The sequence below is a fragment of the Talpa occidentalis genome, unplaced genomic scaffold, assembly GCF_014898055.3.
Source record: "Talpa occidentalis isolate TD23 unplaced genomic scaffold, MPIMG_talOcc4v2.1 talOcc4.11, whole genome shotgun sequence".
Lineage (NCBI taxonomy): Eukaryota > Metazoa > Chordata > Mammalia > Eulipotyphla > Talpidae > Talpa > Talpa occidentalis.
Window position 1 is genome coordinate 67,057,294 of NW_023601104.1, and position 19,685 is coordinate 67,076,978.

Sequence of the window (19,685 nt, forward strand, 5' to 3'; positions counted from 1 at the left end):
TTGTGAAGAAGCTGTGTCAGCAGCAATAAAGTTTCTATGAGCAAAAACCAGACTTCAAGAAAGTCATAGCATTGCTAAAACTCCCAGTTCCCAGAAGATAAGCACTAATTGGATAAATTTTAACAATCCTTCTTGCTTCCCTCAATAGATAAGATTAAATAGGTACATCATCCAGAAACCTCTCCCAACATTCTCTGTGAAAATCCTTGAAACTGTAAAATGATTTCCCTTGCAGGCTATATAAAATTCTCATTGTGAGGCCCAGAATTTGGGCAGCGTTCCCAGAGATATCTGGAAGCTATACCAGGGCTCGAGTCCTCAGTCTTGTTTCTTTCATAAACTCACTCACTTTTGCTTGGTTCAATTTACTTAAAACAACACATGATATGCTCTCCACAAAGTACCTAGCATAGCACCCAAAACAATGATGAGTCTCATATCTGTTGTTTCCTTCTCTTTTCCCCTGAGTGGACGGTGGGAAGCTGTGGCCCTAGTGGGGAATAAAGCTAGGACATCCAGACAGGGCCCAGGACCAGGAATCCAAGAGAAAGCAAGTCCTGGAAAATAAGACAGACTGGGTGCCAGCGTATTCAGGAACACACCTGGACAGCTGGCCTGCAGCTTGCTAGGATATACCTGCAAGACAAGATATTCATGGAAAGGTAAATGGAAGTCAGGAGTGGAGACAAAAGGAAGGCACTAAACACCTGGAAACCAAGTAGAGAAGGGGAGTGAATGGGAAGTGTGTGTATTGGGGGAGGTTGTAGCACGGAGGAGAGGTTTGGGGAATAGAGTGGAAATTACAGAGTTTTGGATTTAAAAAAAAAAATTGTCAAAATAGGAAATCTTTGTCCTGAGACCAAAATTAAGGGACTGGGGCCTCCCTGGTGGCACAAGGGGTTAAGACACAACCTATGAAGCTGTCCGCAGCCACTGTAGCACAAGTTTGAACCCCGGCCAGGGAGCTACCCACATGGCACAGCAGACCTCTCCTGACTCACCCACTGCTCCCCTCAGCAGTGTATTTCATAATCTGCCTGTTCTGCTCCCCATTCTGTCTCTGGTGAATTCTCTCACGCCCTCCCCCCCCACAACTCTGGCCTGTACCCCAGTTCTTGTATGCATAAATAAATAAATCTTAAAAAAAATTAAGGGACTGTCTCCTATGACAACTGTGGCAAGAAAAAAGCAGGGGTTTGGTAACAAGACAAAGACCCAATTATCAAAACTGGGATAGAAAAAGGGAATGAGGTTGGAGCTGGGTGATAAGATCAAGTTAGGAGGAACAGCTGCTACTTGGTGCTGAGTCACTGTAACCTGGACTGAGTCAGCAAAAGACTGACACTCCAATTTTTTCCCCAGGTTTGGGGTGCAGGCTGGAAATCCAGACCCTGACTGAGAGCCAGGAGAGGCTACAGAAGCAGGCACCTAAGTCTGGCATTTAAAGGGCAAAGATTTGATGAAATCTTGCTGTCAAAGTCTCTCCAGGAAATAGCAGAAGTCAAATTCTTTTCACTGTTTTTGCCTCATTCTCACCTGGGAGAGTTTGTTAAAAATATTTGTGTTCCAGTCTTTGTGGGTAGGGACAAATCATCTGCATACAGTGAATCTGATACAAACTAAAATTGGAAGCCCAAAGGTTTGGATTCTAAACTTTAGAAGGACATTCTTCCTCACCTTGAATTTATGTATTTGCTCTCTCCTTGCTGTCCCTAGAAATATTAGCCCATAATAGCCATATGGAATTCACACTCCGAGGTAGGTTCAAATAGGATTTTTGGTGTGGTAAAATATGTATAATACAGAACATGCCATTTTAGTCATTTTTAAGAATGAAATTCAATGGTGATAGATGTACAACCATCAACACTGTGTATTTTTCTTTTTCATCACTGTTAACAGAAACTCTGTACCCAGTAAGTAATAACTCCCTATTCTTCCCCACCGCAAACTGCTAAGAGCCTCTAATCTACTTTCTGCCACTATGAATTTACCTAGTCTAGATATTTCACCTAAGTGGAATCATACAGTATTTGTTCTTTTGTGTTGGGCTTCTTCCATTTAGCATAAGTGCTTTCAAGATTCAGCCATGTTGTAGCATGTGTCAGAATTTCATTCCTTTTTACTGCTAAATAATATTCTACTATGTGTATATATCGCATTTTATCACATTGATCCTCTGATGGATACTTGAATTGTTTCCATCTTTTATTGTGACTAATGCTGCAATGAACATTGGCATGTATTTGTTTGAGTCACTTGTATTTTTAATTCTTTTGAGTATCTAGAAGTGGAACTGCTGGGTCGTATGGTAATTGTGTTTTAACTTTTTGAGGAACTACCAAATTGTTTTCCACAGAGGCCATATTATTTTATATTCACACCAGCTATGTATGATGGTTCCAATTTCTCTATATCCTCAACACTTAATATTTCCCATTTTTAAAATTGGAGCCATGATATAATGTGTGGAGTCTCATTGTAGTTTTTATTTACATTTCCCTAATAACTAATGATGCTGGTATCTTTTCATGTGCTTACTGACACCATGTGTTGGGCGTAAAGTCAATTTTTAAATTGAGTTTTTTCATCATTTTCTTATTTAATTGTTGTTCTTCATATATTCTGAATGTTAACCTCTTATCAGATATCTGATTTGCAAATATCTTCTCAAATTCTATAGGTTGTGTTTTCACTGTCTTGATAACTTTAAGATGCACAAAATTTTTAATGTTAATGAAGTTCAATTTTTATACTTTTTTTTTCTTGTGCTGTTGGTGTCATGTTAAGAATCCATGCCCAAATCCAACTTCTTGAACATTTCTCTAAACATTTTCTTTAAAAATATTTATGGTTTTAAGTTTGATCCATTTTGAGTTAATTTTTATATCTGACATGAGGTAGTGTGGTCCAACCTCATTCTTTTGCATGTAAAAATAGTTGCCTCATGGCCGTTTATTGAAAAGACTATTATTTCCCCATTGATAGACTTGGCACCTCTGTCAAAAATTAATTGGCTATATTACTATTTAATGGATACAGAATTCAGATTTGTAAGATGAAAAGAGTTCTGAAGATGGATGGTGGTGTGACTACACAGAGATGTGACTGTACTTAGTGTCACTCGCTATACACTTAAAAATGGTTTAGATAATAAATTGTATGTTATATGTATTTTACTACAATTTTATAAAGTCAGTTGACCATATATGTATGGCTTTATTTCTGTACTCTCATTTCTATCTCACTGGTCTATATGTCTATTGTCATGCCAATATCACATTGTTTTGATTAGTAATAACTTTAATATCAGTAATAGTTGCAGTTCCATATAAATTTGAGAACTATGGAAAAATGGAATTTAAGAATTTCCACTTCTGCAAGAAAGTTTGTTCTTGTTTTGATAGGGATTGTGTTGAATCTATAGATGGCTTTGGATAGTATTGCCATCTTAAGTATAGTAAGTCTTCTAATCTATGAATACAGGATGTCTTTCCATTTATTTAGGTTTTCTTTCTTTCAGTAATATCTGCACAGTGACAGTATAATGGAAAGTGCACTACAGCAACCTTGTATAGGAAGCTGAGAACACACAAATGAAGCATAACTAAAGACCATGAGGAGGGGTGGGAGGGTAAAGGTGTCAAGCAGGAGGCTTTGAAGATAAAGGGAATTTGCTATCAGAAAGAGGGAAGGGGAAGGACATTTGGGGAAGAGGATATGAACAAAAGTTCTAGGCAAGGCAGGTTCAGGAAATGCTGAGAAGCATGTGTGTCTGTGCTAGGCTGCAGATGAAACATAGGGAGGTAGAAGTGTCTTAATCATCTGTGGTTAGTCAATCAGCTCTTCATTTAAACAATTATAAAAACATTATAAAAAACAACTAAGGCACATATCTACATTGCTTTCAAAGAAAAAGATGGTACATTTAAAAAGTAATATTGGTGGAATAATAAGAGAAATAGAATAAAGGCTACAGAGTATATAATAGTATTTTATCGATGTTTATTTCCTGATTTTGACACTCATACTGTGGTTAAGAGAGAGAATGATCTTAGGAAATAAATACACACTGAAGTAGTTAGGGGGAAGCTAATGAGTGCAGTTTTCATTTGAATGGTTCAGAAAAATTCAATATGTATCTATCCAAACAAAGAGAAAATCAAAAAATAAAAGTGGTAAAATCCAAGTGTAGAATCTGAGTGAAGGGTATAGAAAAATTTTCTATTATTCTTGCAACTTTCTTATACATCTGGAATTACTTCAAAACAGAAATTATTGCCCCCAGCTCTAAGCAATGCTATCTCTTCAATACAAACTGGAAAAAAATTGATTTTGGTTTAAATCTGTTTTACAACTAGAAAAATGTCTGAAAGAACACCACACTCCTCAGATGTAACGCCTGAGTAGAACTGGGTGGAGTAAGGAAGGATTTAAAATTTTACCTTGTACATTTCTTCATTGCTTGAATATTTTATCAAGAGCATTATTAATTTTTTAGTTAAAAATAAAACCAGAAAAGGCAATAGAAAGAAAAAAGACTTGGGGCTAATAATTAATGACAGAGGAATATCTTTCTATTATGTGATAATGGAGAGGTGGTATGATAAGAAAAGATTTTTTAAGTAAAGAAAATTACATACTTTATGCATTACACATTTTACATACAGGTACATAGAAGTCACAAATATATGTCAACATAAAAATAATTGTTGGTACTTAAGGAGAATGATTTTTTTGTTCAGGTAGTTCAGGTAGAAGTTTATTTTCAAAAACCTATAGCTTGAAAACCTTAACACATTGTTCTTCCAGTCCAGTGCTCCACTGGTAAGGAAAATCACAGAAACTCTCTTAATAATTTAAGCAAAAAGCCCACATCTTCACCTTAATTACTGCCTACATTTTGCCAAAGCTAAGGTTGTTTTTGTTCAGAAAGACTTCTGTGGGTTGACATTTAAAAAATTGCAGCCTGTTGTAGTTTCCCAAGCCCACCCACATGATCAAACTGAATTAAGTACTTATTAAAATAACCTACTTCAAAAAAGAGAAAAGAAGTATGATTTATTGTGTGAGTGAATGAAGGGGAAATAAAAAATGGCACCAATTATCCAGTACCCAAATTCCTGTTCCTGACCCCAGTATAGAAGACCAGCAAGTCATGCTTTCCCTAGGGTTAGATGTGGCTTAAAATACAAGTGATATTCATGAAGTATCCTAAACTCAGGCATGAAGTCACCTATCTTTCCAGTTTGGGAGAGGACCAGAGGAGTCTGGCAAAATCTTGGGCACCAGCCTATGGGGAATATCAAATGCCAAGCTCAGAAACTTCCGGTGATGAGGGCTCAGAACTTTTTATACTGTTGTCTTCTCAACTCATTACTCCCACTGCACAGAGCACACACACTGTCATGGACCCTCTGCTACAAGGGCATAAGGGCAGATGCAGAGCCTCATCTATTAATTCCTGGATTGTTAACTCCCAAGACTCAGAGAGGAGAGGGCTGGCTTGACTAATCTATTTTACTCATGATACTTTTCACAAATGAGAACATATCTCTGTGTTCTTTTGTATCCAACTGCAATATTATCTTTTCATTCAACATTATTTTGAACTAAAATGTGCTCAGTGTATACTCTGAACATGAATATGACCTAGGGTTTTTACTTCCTCTTTAATAAAAGAAAGAAAGAAAACATAGAAGAAAATTTCCAATCATAGGTTGAAACCCACTTTACTTTTTAAAAATGTCTAAATCCCCAATTTTAATACTTACAAATATGGCTCTTAAGATATAGACTCTACAGCTTAACATGCATGTACTTAAAGTTTTTTCAGTAGCACTGTGATATTGAATAAAAATATTCCATTTTTAAGAACCATATAGTCTATGAACAATTTTTTAAGGTGGAAATAAGAAATTACCTACATATATATTATCCTACCAGTTAGATTCTTTGCAGCAGTTTAGCAAGTGCTCACACAAAAAGTAACAGAAACTTGCTCTCAAACAATGGTGTTGGTGACAATACACTGTCTGTATGTATCTCATCATTTTGTACTTTGTTCTCTTCTGAGAGTATGTTAACAGTATTTAATTTGTATCAAGGTGTATTCTGAACCAGAATAAATAAGGAATAATAGTGTATTCATTGAAATATTGCAAAGCAACAGAACAAGTGCTAATTATAATAAAAAGGAAGTTCAAGTGTTTACTATCTTCCAGTTAGCTCTTGAAAATATTTTAGAAATTATTATTTTTTTAATTGTATATTTTATGGGACAACAAGCTATCCATTTTTTAAAAAGCTGGCTCACTATTTTCTTTCTTGCCAAAAATATATCCCAGATTTTTAAAATATATACATAAATGTGTGTGTGTGTGTGTATATATATAGATCATTGTTCATTGTTATTAAATATTTATTTATTTATGCATACAAAAACTGTGGTACAGGCCAGAGGTGCAGAGGGTGAGAGGATTCACCAGAGACAGAGTGGGGAACAGAACAGGCAGATTGACTGAAATACACTGCTGAAGGGAGCAGCAGGTGAAACAGGAGAGGTCTGCTGTGCCATGTGGGTGGCTCCCTGGCCTCTGGCGAGGGATTGAACTCATGCTGTGCTGCAGTGGATGGGGATAGCTTCACAGTGCTGCAACTTAACCCCTTGCGCCACCAGGGGGACCCCCATTGTTCATTTTTGTACAATGCTTGATTTCTCCTCTAAGGTGTAGTCCCCATAAAATTCCCACCACCAAGTCACCTGTGAAACCATCACTATAGTCGCTTGTGTTCTTCCTGCCCCTGTTTTAATCCCTCTCTCTCCTCCTCCCCTTTTGACTATCTCCTGATTTATAGTTTACCTGCTAGTTTTTCCTCCCCCTCCCTCCATGGATCAGAATTTAAATGTAGATATATAACATCATAGATGTATCAGAAAAAATGGGTATTTTTTTTTATAATCTTGCATTATGGAAGCATTTTCTTATAATAGTTATTCTAGATGCTATAATAAAATAGTATTTAACATACACAAAATTAAAATTCCAAAAGGTAAAAATTACTTTAAGCAGAGGTAAAAAAAAAAAGAAGAACCAGGAAAAATATTTGCAATAAACTGGATATTAAAATAATTGGTTTATTTAAAAAATAATAATAATAAAAGCAGGGCCTCCCCGGTGGCGCAGCGGTTGAGTGCTGGGTTGTGAAGCTGCCCGCAGCCTCTGCAGCACTGGTTCGATCCCCGACTGCTCCCTGGCCACCGGAGGAGGGTCCCACATGGCGCGCAGACCTCTCCTGCCGCCCGCTGCTCCCCTCAGCAGTGTACTTCGGTCCTTCTGTCTGCTCTGCTCCCCACTCTGGCTCTGGTGAATTCTCTCGCCCTCCCGCGCTTCTGACTGTACCCAATGCTTGTATAAATACATAAATAAATACATAAATAAATACATAAATAAATACATAAATAAATACATAAATAAATAAATAAATCTTAAAAAAAATAAAATAAAATAAAATAAAAGCAGCGATGAAACCAAGAGGGTACTGGGAGGTGGAGAGGCTGTTTCCATAACCTGCCCTTCATTCTTTGATAAGGACAATTGACTTTTCCCCAATCTTACACAAAGTATTTTGAAATCACAATTTCAAGGCAACGTCCATAGGCTTTAACTTTTCCAATCAGTTGCTTATCTTAAGATCTTCCTATATTAAAAAAAAAAAAACTTCCTATATAGAAATTCAGGGGTTGCAACGAATACTAACAATTCAACAGAATGGACAAAGAACATATAATAGGCAACAAAATGGTCACATTGAAAGTACTCAACTCCAGTCACAGTGACAAAAAGTTACATTAAAATAACAATGTGATACCATTTTCCATCTATCAAATGAGCTAAAATTAAAAAAAAAAACTGATTTGCTAAAGTTTAAAAGAACTTGTGCTTGAGAAGGTGAACAATCTGACTGCTGGTGGGACTGTAAATCAGTCCAACTTTGGGGGCTGCACTATCAACATAGATAGGACAAATTATATTATCCTGGACCTAGCACTTTCACTTCTAGGAAGTTATCCAATAGATATGCTTGCCCAAGTACACAACAGACTTTTCAAGGATGTTCTTCATAGCTTTTGATAATGGTAGAAAAATAAGAATAATCTAAAAGAGCCTAAAAAGCCTCTGCTAAAAAAAAGATACATCCATGACAAACTAACTAAAACTAAAGCCATTTAAAATAAAGGGGTGAGGGCCTCCCCGGTGGCGCAGCGGTTGAGCGCTGGGTTGCGAAGCTGCCCACAGTCTCTGCAGCACCAGTTCGATCCCCAGTTGCTCCCCGGCTGCTCCCCTCAGCAGTGTACTTTGGTCCCTCTGCCTGCTCTGCTCCCCGCTCTGGTGACTTCTCTCACCCTCCCGTGCTTCTGACTGTACCCAGTGCTTGTATAAATAAATAAAAATCTTTTTAAAAAATAAAATAAAATAAAATAAAGGGGTGAGCATATGTTTACAGATTTAATTAGATTTCTAAGGCATACAAGATGAAGTTTTCAAACATTTGCATACAACCATGTGTACATATATTTCCCATACATATATGGGAAAAGGGCATGTTTTATGTGATGTCTTCTGTACAGTATGAATGTGCGACTTAGAGAAAAGGCCAATAGGAAATGTTTTTATCTTGTGTGCTTAAAATGGTTGAGTACTGTCCCAAACTACAAATCACATTTTAACTTTTCCAGAAAAACTGAATCATATTGGGGGTGGGGGGAGATTACTGTTTATGTGTTAAAAGCAAATCATCTGCCAACTTTATTTGGTCTGACATTTTGTCATGTCCTAGTTAACTAAACTAGAAACAAACACTGAATCATAATTAGCTGATATAAATAGAAAGAAGTGCTGCCCCAGGATGACATACTTAATGACACATCCACACAGTAGTGTACATTGCTAAAGATGTAATGCAAAAGACAGTATCTAGGAAGAAGTATGTATCATTAAACAACATCATACCAGTTGAAATAACCAATGTCTGGTTAGTCACACCACCACCACCACCCCCACTGCCTTCTCAAATTTGCAAGAGGGACTAATAATTCAAATATCAAAGCATTTATCTCTGGAGAGTCTAAAACTGGAAGTAAACTGTCTTTATAAACCAGCTGACAACAGTCATATTAAAGGTCAGTACAAAGAAAAGGATCATAGGAACTTGCTCCCTTAGAGTTTACTAGGATAAACCTCAGCCTAATTCCCTTTTTGTAGGTATTTTACTATGAATAGTCATTTAGAGCAACAAGTCTGGCCCTCTCCTCTGAAGGTAAGTTAGCTTGTCTTCTTGAGCTATTACAAATGAAGGGAAAAAATTACAGGTTTGTTTTATTCATTCATTATATCCTTTGTTTATTGTTCTATGCATTATTGATTCATAAAAAATTTACTGAATACTTTTTATATTCAGTTCTGGGAATATAAAATTAAAATGCCATCCCTAGACTCAAAGATTTTGTGGTCTATGGCTAGGTAAATAAGAAAAGGGAAAATTACTAAACAATGTACTAAGAAGTTTGTACAGAAGCTAAGGGACCCCAATGGAATGGCCCCTGGTACAAACAAGAAGACCAGAAAAGACTTACCAAGAAAGGATATGTCTGAACTAAATCCTGAAGGGAGAAAAAGTACAGATTGGAAGAGGAGCAGCGTGCACAGTCACAGCAGATAAGTGAAGAAACAGCACATTTGGGGACCAACAGTTCAGTACAATAAGCAGAATTCTAAGAGGGGAATGGTGGGAAGACAAGGCCAAAGCTAAGAGTAGGGGTCAGGTCCTGAGAGACCTTGTCGTCATACTCAGTACTCTGGAATTTTTCTAATCGTTATGGGTTTTTAAGCAGGAAGATAACATGCTCAAGATTGGGTTTTAGAAAGATCTCTTGAGAAAAAAAGAAAGATCTCTTGGACAGCAGTGCAAGGAAATAAAACAAAGCAGAATATTGAGGGGCAGGACATTATTTAAAGTTGGAAAATTAGTGAAGAAGCAGTTGCAGTACATAGCTAAGAGATGATGGGTATTTTTGTTTCTTAGAGAATATACCAAATGGCAGATGAGAATACCAGTTCTTTGGTTGAGCCTTGAGGCCCTGGAAAGGATTCTGGAGTAAGGACCTATGGAAGTCTTGGCAGAGATGGCCAGACACTTGTAAGCAAGACTTAAGATTATTACTTGGTATAAAAGTTGACTTACCTGGTGAAGGACATAGAGTTTGCTTCTTTGGAGGCCATCTCTTTTTCTCTGCCCATCAAGGAGTCTGAGATTTTTTACTTCTTCCTAAGGCAATCCCTCAAGGCTCTGAAGATTTTGTCCATTCTGAAATAAACTCAGAATAGTGACCCAGGTTAAAGGTGTTTGTGGCTACTGGGTTGATCTAGCAGTTCAAGGCCCCAAGAAAATCAAACTGCCATACATGGTGTCATCATTCTGGCCAAGATGCCTTAATTCCTGTGAGATGAGGCTACTGTAGGAAAAACAAGATCAATTCTTGCCAGGTGACACTCTGGTTGCAAGGTGACAGGGTACTGGGTCTCATTACAGTTACCTTACTCTTGCCCCTAAAAGAACTAACATTCTCAAGGGGAAAGGAGGGGTTGGGGTCAAAATAAGGGGGTTGTAATTGTATGGGGAATATAAAAATAAAATTTAAATTAAAAAAAAGGGGAAAAAGGGCCTCCCCGGTGGCGCAGCGGTTGAGCGCTGGGTTGCGAAGCTGCCCGCAGCCTCCACAGCGCCGGTTCGATCCCCGGCTGCTCCCCGGCCACCGGAGGAGGGTCCCACATGGCGCGCAGACCTCTCCTGCCGCCCGCTGCTCCCCTCAGCAGTGTACTTCGGTCCTTCTGCCTGCTCTGCTCCCCGCTCTGGCTCTGGTGAATCCTCTCACCCTCCTGCGCTTCTGACTGTACCCAGTGCTTGTATGTATGTATGAATCAATCAATCAATCAATCAATCAATAAATCTTTAAAAAAAAAAAAAAAAGGGGAAAAAATAAAAATAAAAAATATATGCTATAATTTAAAAAAAGAAAAGAAAGTGCATACATTGTGCAAAAATGAAAAATAGTGTGAAAATATATAAAATTAAAATAATAATAATTTAAAAATAAATAAAACTAAAAAAAAAAAAAGAAAGAAAAAAAAAGAACTAACATTCTTGGGACTCCCCTGGTGGCGCAGCCCTTGAGCACTGGGCTGCGAAGCTGCCCGCAGCCTCTGCAGTGCCTGTTCAATCCATGGCTGCCGGCAAGTGTCCCACATGGCATGACAGACCTCTCCTGCCGCACCCATTGCTCCCCTCAGCAGCGTATTTCATTAGTCTGCCTGTTCTATTCCCCGCTCTGGCTCTGGTGAATTCTCTCACCCTCCCGTGCTTCTGACTGTACCCAGTGCTTGCATAAATAAATAAATAAATCTTTAAAAAAAAAAAAACTAACATTCTTTCTGTTCTTGTGCCTTAAGAACTGCTGTTGATGTGGATATCTGCTATACTTTTGCTAGGAGCAACATCTGGGCAACTTTTCTACAGCCATCTTTAATGTCACCTCCAAATCCTTCAGCTATCTGATCCCTGAACCCGGCAAAGAATCTTCACCAAATTTCCTGATCAGATTTCCTGATCAGAAATACCCATGCAAAAGTACAAAGAACCTGGAGATGCTCTCTATGACTGGCATTTTGTATACACAAGCAAAATTAGAGAGAGATTGATGGGCCTCCCTGGTGGCTCAAGGGGTTAAGACGCAACCTATGAGGCTATCTGCAGCCATTGCAGCACAAGTTCGATTCCCCACTAGGGAGCTACCCACATGGTGCAGCAGACCTCTCCTGACTCACCTGCTGCTCCCCTCAGCAGTGTGTTTCAGTCAGTCTGCCTGTTCTGCACCTCACTCTGTCTCTGGTGAATCCTCTCACCCCCCACAGCTCTGGCCTAGGCCCCAGTTCTTGTATATATATATATATATATATAAATCTTTTTAAACATAAATCTTTTTAAAAAAATTGATTTAGATACCAAAGAAGTCGCTGATGTGTTAACCAAGAGCTACATTGGTCAAGTGGCAAAAGTTATGTTGTAATAGATTGAGAAAGGGAATGGAAGGAAGACAAAACACATCCCAAAAAGTGATTCAAACTTTTTTTTAACTTTTACTTTTTAACACACAAAAGTATACAAAGCAGTGTAACTGTCACATCCCCAAGCAGTCTTCACCTAGGTCCAACAATCAACTCCCAGCCAATGTGTTCCATCCACAAATTAAATCTGCCCTCTCCATATTATCTTTTTTTTTTTTTAAGATTTATTTATTTATTCATTCATACAAGCACTGGGTACAGTCAGAAGTGCGGGAGGGCGAGAGAATTCACCAGAGCCAGAGCAAGGAACAGAACAGGCAGACCGACGAAATACAGTGCTGAGGGGAGCAGCGGGCATGGCAGGAGAGGTCTGCGCACCATGTGGGACCCTCGCCGGTGGCCGGGGATAGAACCGGCGCTGCAGAGGCTGTGGGCAGCCTCGCAGCCCAGCACTCAACCGCTGCGCCACCAGGGGAGGCCCTCCATATTATCTTGAAGCAAATCTCATGCATATTATCCATAAATATTTCATCATGCAACTATATACAGTAATTTTTTGTAATAATATAACCACAATACACATGAAATATTTTAGACCATATCTAAAATATTTTAACAATAATTGATTAATATAAACAGCATTATTTACAGTCTCCGAGACATGGAAACAACATTGGTGTCCCTCAATTGGTGAATGGATATATATATATATATATATATATATGCACACAATGGAATATTACTCAGCCATTAAAATGAATGAAATTCTGCCATTCACACCAACATGGATGGACCTAAGGGCATTATGCTAAATAAAATATATCAGAATAGAAAGACAAATATTGTATGATCTCACTTACCTGTGAATTCTAAAAAAGAAAGCAAAAATGAACTCATAGACATGGAGAACAGTCTGGTAGTTGCCAAACGTAGAGAGTGTGGAATAGATGAAAGCAGAAGAAGGTGCAAACTTCCAGTTGTAAGATAAATAAGTACTGAGGATGTAAAGTACAACCTGGAGACTAGAATCAACACTATTGTATAGTTGAAAGTTACTGAGAAAGTAGATTTTAAAAGTTCTCATCAAGGGCCTCCCCGGTGGCACAGCGGTTGAGCGCTGGGTTGTGAAGGAGGGTCCCACATGGCGCGCAGACCTCTCCTGCCGCCCGCTGCTCCCCTCAGCAGTGTGCTTCGGTCCTTCTGCCTGCTCTGCTCCCCGCTCTGGCTCTGGTGAATTCTCTCACCCTCCCATGCTTCTGACTGTACCCAGTGCATGTATAAACAAAACAAACAAACAAACCAGCAAACAAATAAATAAAGGATGCCTCTATTAAAAAAAAAAAATTAAAAAAAAAAAAAGTTCTCATCAAGAAAAAAAATTTTAACTGTGTGCTGGTGGATGCTAACTAAACTTATTGCTAAATCAACTTACTGCAACTCACGCTAAATAAATAAATACATGATATATATTGAAATCATATACATCATCTAAAATTAATGCAATGTTGTATGTGAATTATACCGCAATTTTTAATTGCTTAATATGAAACTTTTAGTCATTGTTCCTGTTATTTGAATTTATAACTTAAAGCAGTAAGCCCAGAGGGCAAAACAACCTCTGATTGATAAGGACAGAGAAAATAGGCTACAAGCACATTCTGATAAAATACACATGTGTAACATTTCTTCACATTGCCAAGTCATCTTGTTGGGTTGGGATTTTAGGGATTGATGCAAATGTAAAAATAAGCATGGAAATCATATGCCATATGGACTTTAAAGGATTACTCTCTTTTAGTTATGAAATGACTAATTAACTATTTGCAGCTAAAATGTGTGGGCTCTTTTTCAGAAAATGGAATATCTTTCCCTCACTGAGCATATTGATTAGAGACATAATCTAGACAGTCTGGGAATAGTTTCTCTATAGCAGAACAAATCACACCCTTCAATGCACCGTTTAATTTTAGATATATCTTGTCACATTTATTTAAATATTTTAGCTCTGGATTTTTTTTCCCCTCTGGGCATGCCTGATGTCCACATTTATAATTTAGCTGTCATTTTTTTCAAAAGGTGATAGAAAAAGCAATTCCGAGTTTTGTCACACACAAGCAATATGACCATGTATCAGTTACTTAACCTCGCTTAGCATGAATTTTTTTCATTTGCTGACTAATGAGGACATGTGAGCATTAAATGAGATGATGAAGATGGCCTGTGCTAGACAATCAAGAAATGCTAGTTATTGTTAATAAAAGAGGAATTTTGTATAATAGAAATGTGTAATTTGTCAAGTCTTCCAATAATAGCTTTTTCTTTAGTAGTATTAGTTAATGATGCCTCAACAAAACTATCATGTTAGCCACACATGGATCAGAGAACTAGGAAAAAAATGCACCTTCCCTTTGTTCCTTGAATGGAAACAAGGGCGTAAAGTAACAGAAGTGTAATTGATGGGTGCTCATTAAGTCATTTGACAGTCCCCTACTTACCATGGTTCAACTTAACAGTTTTTTGATTTAATGATGGTGCAGAAACAATATGCGTTCAGTAGAAACCATACTTCAAACTTTGAATTTTTCCTAAGCTAACGATAAGCAGTAAGATGCTTTCTGACCATACTGGACAGTGGCAACTCTCAGTCACATAAGGGTCAATAACTAATACTTCACAGTGTACTGTGTTGCCAGTGCTTTTTTTGCATTCCATCAGGTATGTTTTTTTCACTTTCAGTACAATAAGTTAGAATAAGTTACATAAGAGAGTCAACACTTTATTATAAAATATTTTGTATTAGATGACTTGCCCAACTGTAAACTAATGTATTCTGAGCACGTTTAAGGAAGACCAGGCTACACTCTGATGTTCAGTAGATTAGGGCTACTAAATGTATTTTCAGTTTATGTTTTCAACCAACAATGGGTTTATTAGGGTGTAACCCCATAGTAAGTTGAGGAAGATCTGGACTTAAAATCTATTTCTTGAAAAGCAGGTCAATCTAATCATTTTATCCTAACTCTCAATAAAATATCAAGCCTTTCTGCTTGAAACTAGCAGAAGAGACTGGAAAAAGGGGGGAAAGCCTTATTTTTCTTTTTTTTTAAAAGATTTATTTATTTTTATTTATTTATTTATACAATCACTGGGTACAGTCAGAAGTGCAAGAGGGTGAGAGAATTCACCAGAGTCAGAGCAGGGAGCAGAACAGGCAGAAGGACCGAAGTACACTGCTGAGGGGAGCAGCGGGCGTGGCAGGAGAGGTCTGCGCGCCATGTGGGACCCTCCTCCGGTGGCCGGGGAGCAGCCGAGGATCGAACTGGTGCCACAGAGGTCGTGGGCGGTTTCGCAACCCAGCGCTCAACCGCTGCACCACCGGGGAGGCCCGAAAGCCTTATTTTTCAACTTAGGGACAATACAAACAAAAATCCAAGTGCTAGAATTGATTCCAAATCAGGTTGATTCCAAAACTGATAATGGCCTGAGGTAAGAATATGAGGAAACCATAAAATTTTCATTTTGTTTAACCATTTGCAGGCACAACATAAAAATTATTTATAGAACATTAATGAAATAGGATACCAGTTTAGCAAATACTTTTATGCTTAATATATGGTTTCTTAAAATCTTCATTAAATATTTTAGTCTATTTTTTCTCTTTACAGGTTTAAAAAGGGTAACTGATTCTGTATTTGATGGTTCAGGATCTTGCTGTATCTTACAGTTGCCAATAAATTTTCATTATGTACTTCTACAGAAATGAAGAGTGTGATAAATCAGCCCAAATGTGTCCTGACCTCAGCACAGTTCCTGGTACTATTCTCTAGTGAAATACTTCTCTTTCCTACAGGGGAATGCACCAGGATGATTCCAGCTCATTGTGAACTCTTTCTGGTTCATTGTATGAAGTTTTATTACAATGTGTCATGAGCATTCATAAAATGGGGCATGAAACAGTCAATGAGAGGTTAGCTTCAAAAGCACTATGGTGGTCACTCAGAGAGATGGAGGGCATATACCGAGTTTAAAGCAGTTTCTTATTGCCCCTTCCCAACTGGCTATAAGGTGAGCTGGGAGGAGTTTAGCTGGCCACCTTTTCATGTCACAGTCATCCATTCAAAAACTGCTGAGTATCTATACTCTATACTCAGCCTTATATTAAGTGCTGTTCTACGAAGTCAATGCTTTGCAGGTGAAAGCACAGCAAATATAACTTCACAAAAACATGTTAGTCATTATAAAATATTTATCCTGAACCTACTATATGCAGGAGCTCTATTAGGCACTAGGGATATAACTGTAAACTAACCAGAAATATTTTAATGTGCACAGGATGCCACGGAGGCCCAGATGAATATTTAAACAGATCATGGGTAAGGGATAGCTTTTCCGAGGAGGTGATATTTCAATGTGTTTGGAAAGACAAAATGAAAAGATGCAAGATAAAGGCAATATGGGAAGTATGAAGCAGCAGAATACATTTAGGAAACTAACCACAGGTTGATATAGGTGCTGCCTTATCTGAGAACTGCAGAATGTCACTGAAAGATTTTAAGCAAAAAGTGTCATGATTGTATTTGCATTTTCAAGTGTTCACTTTTCCTGCAGTACAATGTATTATGGAGGAGAGAGAGCCCAATTAAGGAGCTCATGTCAAAATCCTGTTTATAGAAGATTTATACTAAACATACTAAAGGATTTTACATAGGATAGGAAAAGATTGAGCTAGAGGAATCCACAAGATATGACTACTTGAGTCATTGGGGCTGATGGAAACTCTTCTTCATCAACCAAACATTAAAGCACTTTTATAGTTTATTTGGGAAGTCTAAGATTAGGGCATGTTCTCAGTCATTCTGGACCCAACAGCAGTCTCTGAGTTAAAGATGGTGAGCTCTTTCTGGAGACAGTAAGTAATAGTTATCTATGACGTGGGCTTTGATGACTAAGAATGAATAGTTTATCATGGTTTCAAGAGCTAGTTAATATTTTCATTTTGGTGCTATAACTTGCAGAAGTTGAAAAAAGTGAAAAATAAAGCTACATAATGCTAATTCTGATTAATCTACTTTAGAAATGATTAAGAGGCACTAATAGTATTATAATTGAGTATATAGAATTATATACTAATAGAATTATAACTGAGTATAATTGTAAATTTAGTTGATTAAATCAGAATAATACCTATTTTTCTAACGGTGCTTGAGAAGAGCTCTAAGTTGCAATTTTTATTGAAATTATGTTTTCTCCCATATTGATAACATTTTAATGATAATTTGTCACATATATATTATTGTAATTAACGGTCATCACTTTTGTCATGGACTCATCAAATAACCTGCATATTGATTTTTCACCACCAGTCTTAGTGGCCTCCATTTCATTCTGGTCTATCCAAAAGAAGTTAACACAGACTCATTAAGCAGAACACAAATACAGCATTGACTTTCCCTTCAAATATTTTGAATGGTAATTAATAATTATAGGACAAAGTCCAAACTCCCAGCATTATCAGTGAAGAGTCTTATGCAATTTGGATCCATCACTTCTTGCCATTTGACAGCATATCACTATCCTTCTATGCTTTCTTTTTTTAAGATTTTATTTATTTATATAAGAGCTGGGGTACAGGCCAGAGGCGTGAGAGGATGAGTGGATTCACCAGAGGCAGAGCGGGGGAACAGAACAGGCAGATCTACTGAAATACACTGCTGAGGGGAGCAGCGTGAAAGACAGGAGAGGTCTGCCTCGCCATGTGGGCATCTCCGTGGCCAACGGGGGTTGAACCGGCATTCCAGAGGCTGCGGATAGCTTCACAGCACTGCGCTCAACCACCTGCGCCACCAGGGAGGCCCTATCCCCAACTTCTAATTTCACTAGTAAGCATATGTTGGTGTGTCCCAAACAGTTATGAGCCCCTCTGTTCATCACTGGAACCATTTAGGGAACAGCTCTCAACAGAGATGGACAGGAAAATCTTAGGTTAGAGTTTGGACTTGAAAACCTCTTAGGTCACTTCATATACTAAGACTAAAAATTCTATAATATAGCATAATGTATAATTAATGTATAACTTCTTTATAATTATGCAATGTAGTTTTGGCTCTGGAGTCAAACTATTTGGGTTCAAATTCCTACTCTGCCATTTACCAGCTCAGAGCTGGTGGACACATTATTTAACCACTCCTGGTTTCAGTTAAATGAATATTTAACTCATAAAATTATTGTGACTAGATGGGATTACATAAAGCAAACAAAGTGAGCAGCTGATAGAAATCGACAAGTTATTAGTTCTAGCTGTGTATGTACGGCAGTGGGAGAGACTGTCAAAGAAAGGGGCAAAGAAGTGGTCTAAGGACAGAGTTATGGAGAGCACCATCAAGCTGGTGAGCTGGGATGCACAGTACCAGCCCACTACCTCCCAAATTCTTGTACACTGGGAACCTTAAAATGGGACCTTGTATGTAATTAAGGTCTTAACAGAACTACAGATTGGAAAGCTGCATCTACAACCTTAGGAACACCATGTTTGATGGCAACCACCAGAAGGAGTCAAGTACGCATCCCTTGAGCCTTTATATAGAGTATGACCTGACTGATACTTTAAATCTAGGACTTCTACCCCGTAGAACTGTCAGAGAATATGTATTTTTTTTTGTCATCCATGTTGTGGTATTTTGTGAAAGCATCCCTAGAAGACTAATAACAGCTAATGAGTAGTCATGGAAAAAGACAGGATGGGCAGTAATAACACTGTCGTTTCAATATATTGATATAATCTCAATGAAGCCTTACAAATACCCTGGGGAGTTTTAGGACAGTTTACAAATAAGATGGGGATGATTAGAAGTATTAGCGACGTTGACAGAGTGGCAGAAGCAGAATTCGAACCTGTTTGGGCCCTGTTCAAACACTATGACCTTATTAAGCAATGCGTCATCATTTTGCACTCCTTTTTAAATTTCCTCTCCATCACAACTCCAGCTTCATCCTCTTACCTCCAGCAACTTGCTTTCAGGAAGGTCATTGATCAGTGAGTTCTACTAATGTCACACTGTCCAAATTTATGCATTGTACAGCCCTAATTCTTACTACGGAAAAACCCATTCTTTGTCGGGAGTTCTAGGCAGCTAGACTATTAAGAAAGACATACTGGGGGAAAACAAGTCATTCCTCCTCCCACGTCTTTGAGATAAGGAATAAACTAGCTTCAGTTTTCACGGGCAATTTCAAGCAGAAAAGCAGAAAGAATATAGCTATGTAAAATGAAGGTGCAAACAATCCCTATAGTAGAATTCCTATGTACATACTGGCACAGATTTACCAGCTTTTTTTAGTTTACACAGTTCCGCAGCTTTAAACAGGAATCCTTGGTTCAATGTTCCTTCCACTCAAACAGCCTGTTCCTCCAAGGATTCGTGATGATTTTTGCTTTCTTTGAGGTTAAATAAATAATTGCAGCAGAATTTATAAAATAAAACGTTGTATGTAGTTATTCTTCGTTAAAGCATCCGTAATGCAGGCTTTGAAGTCAGAAAATCCTGGTGTCCCATCCCGGCT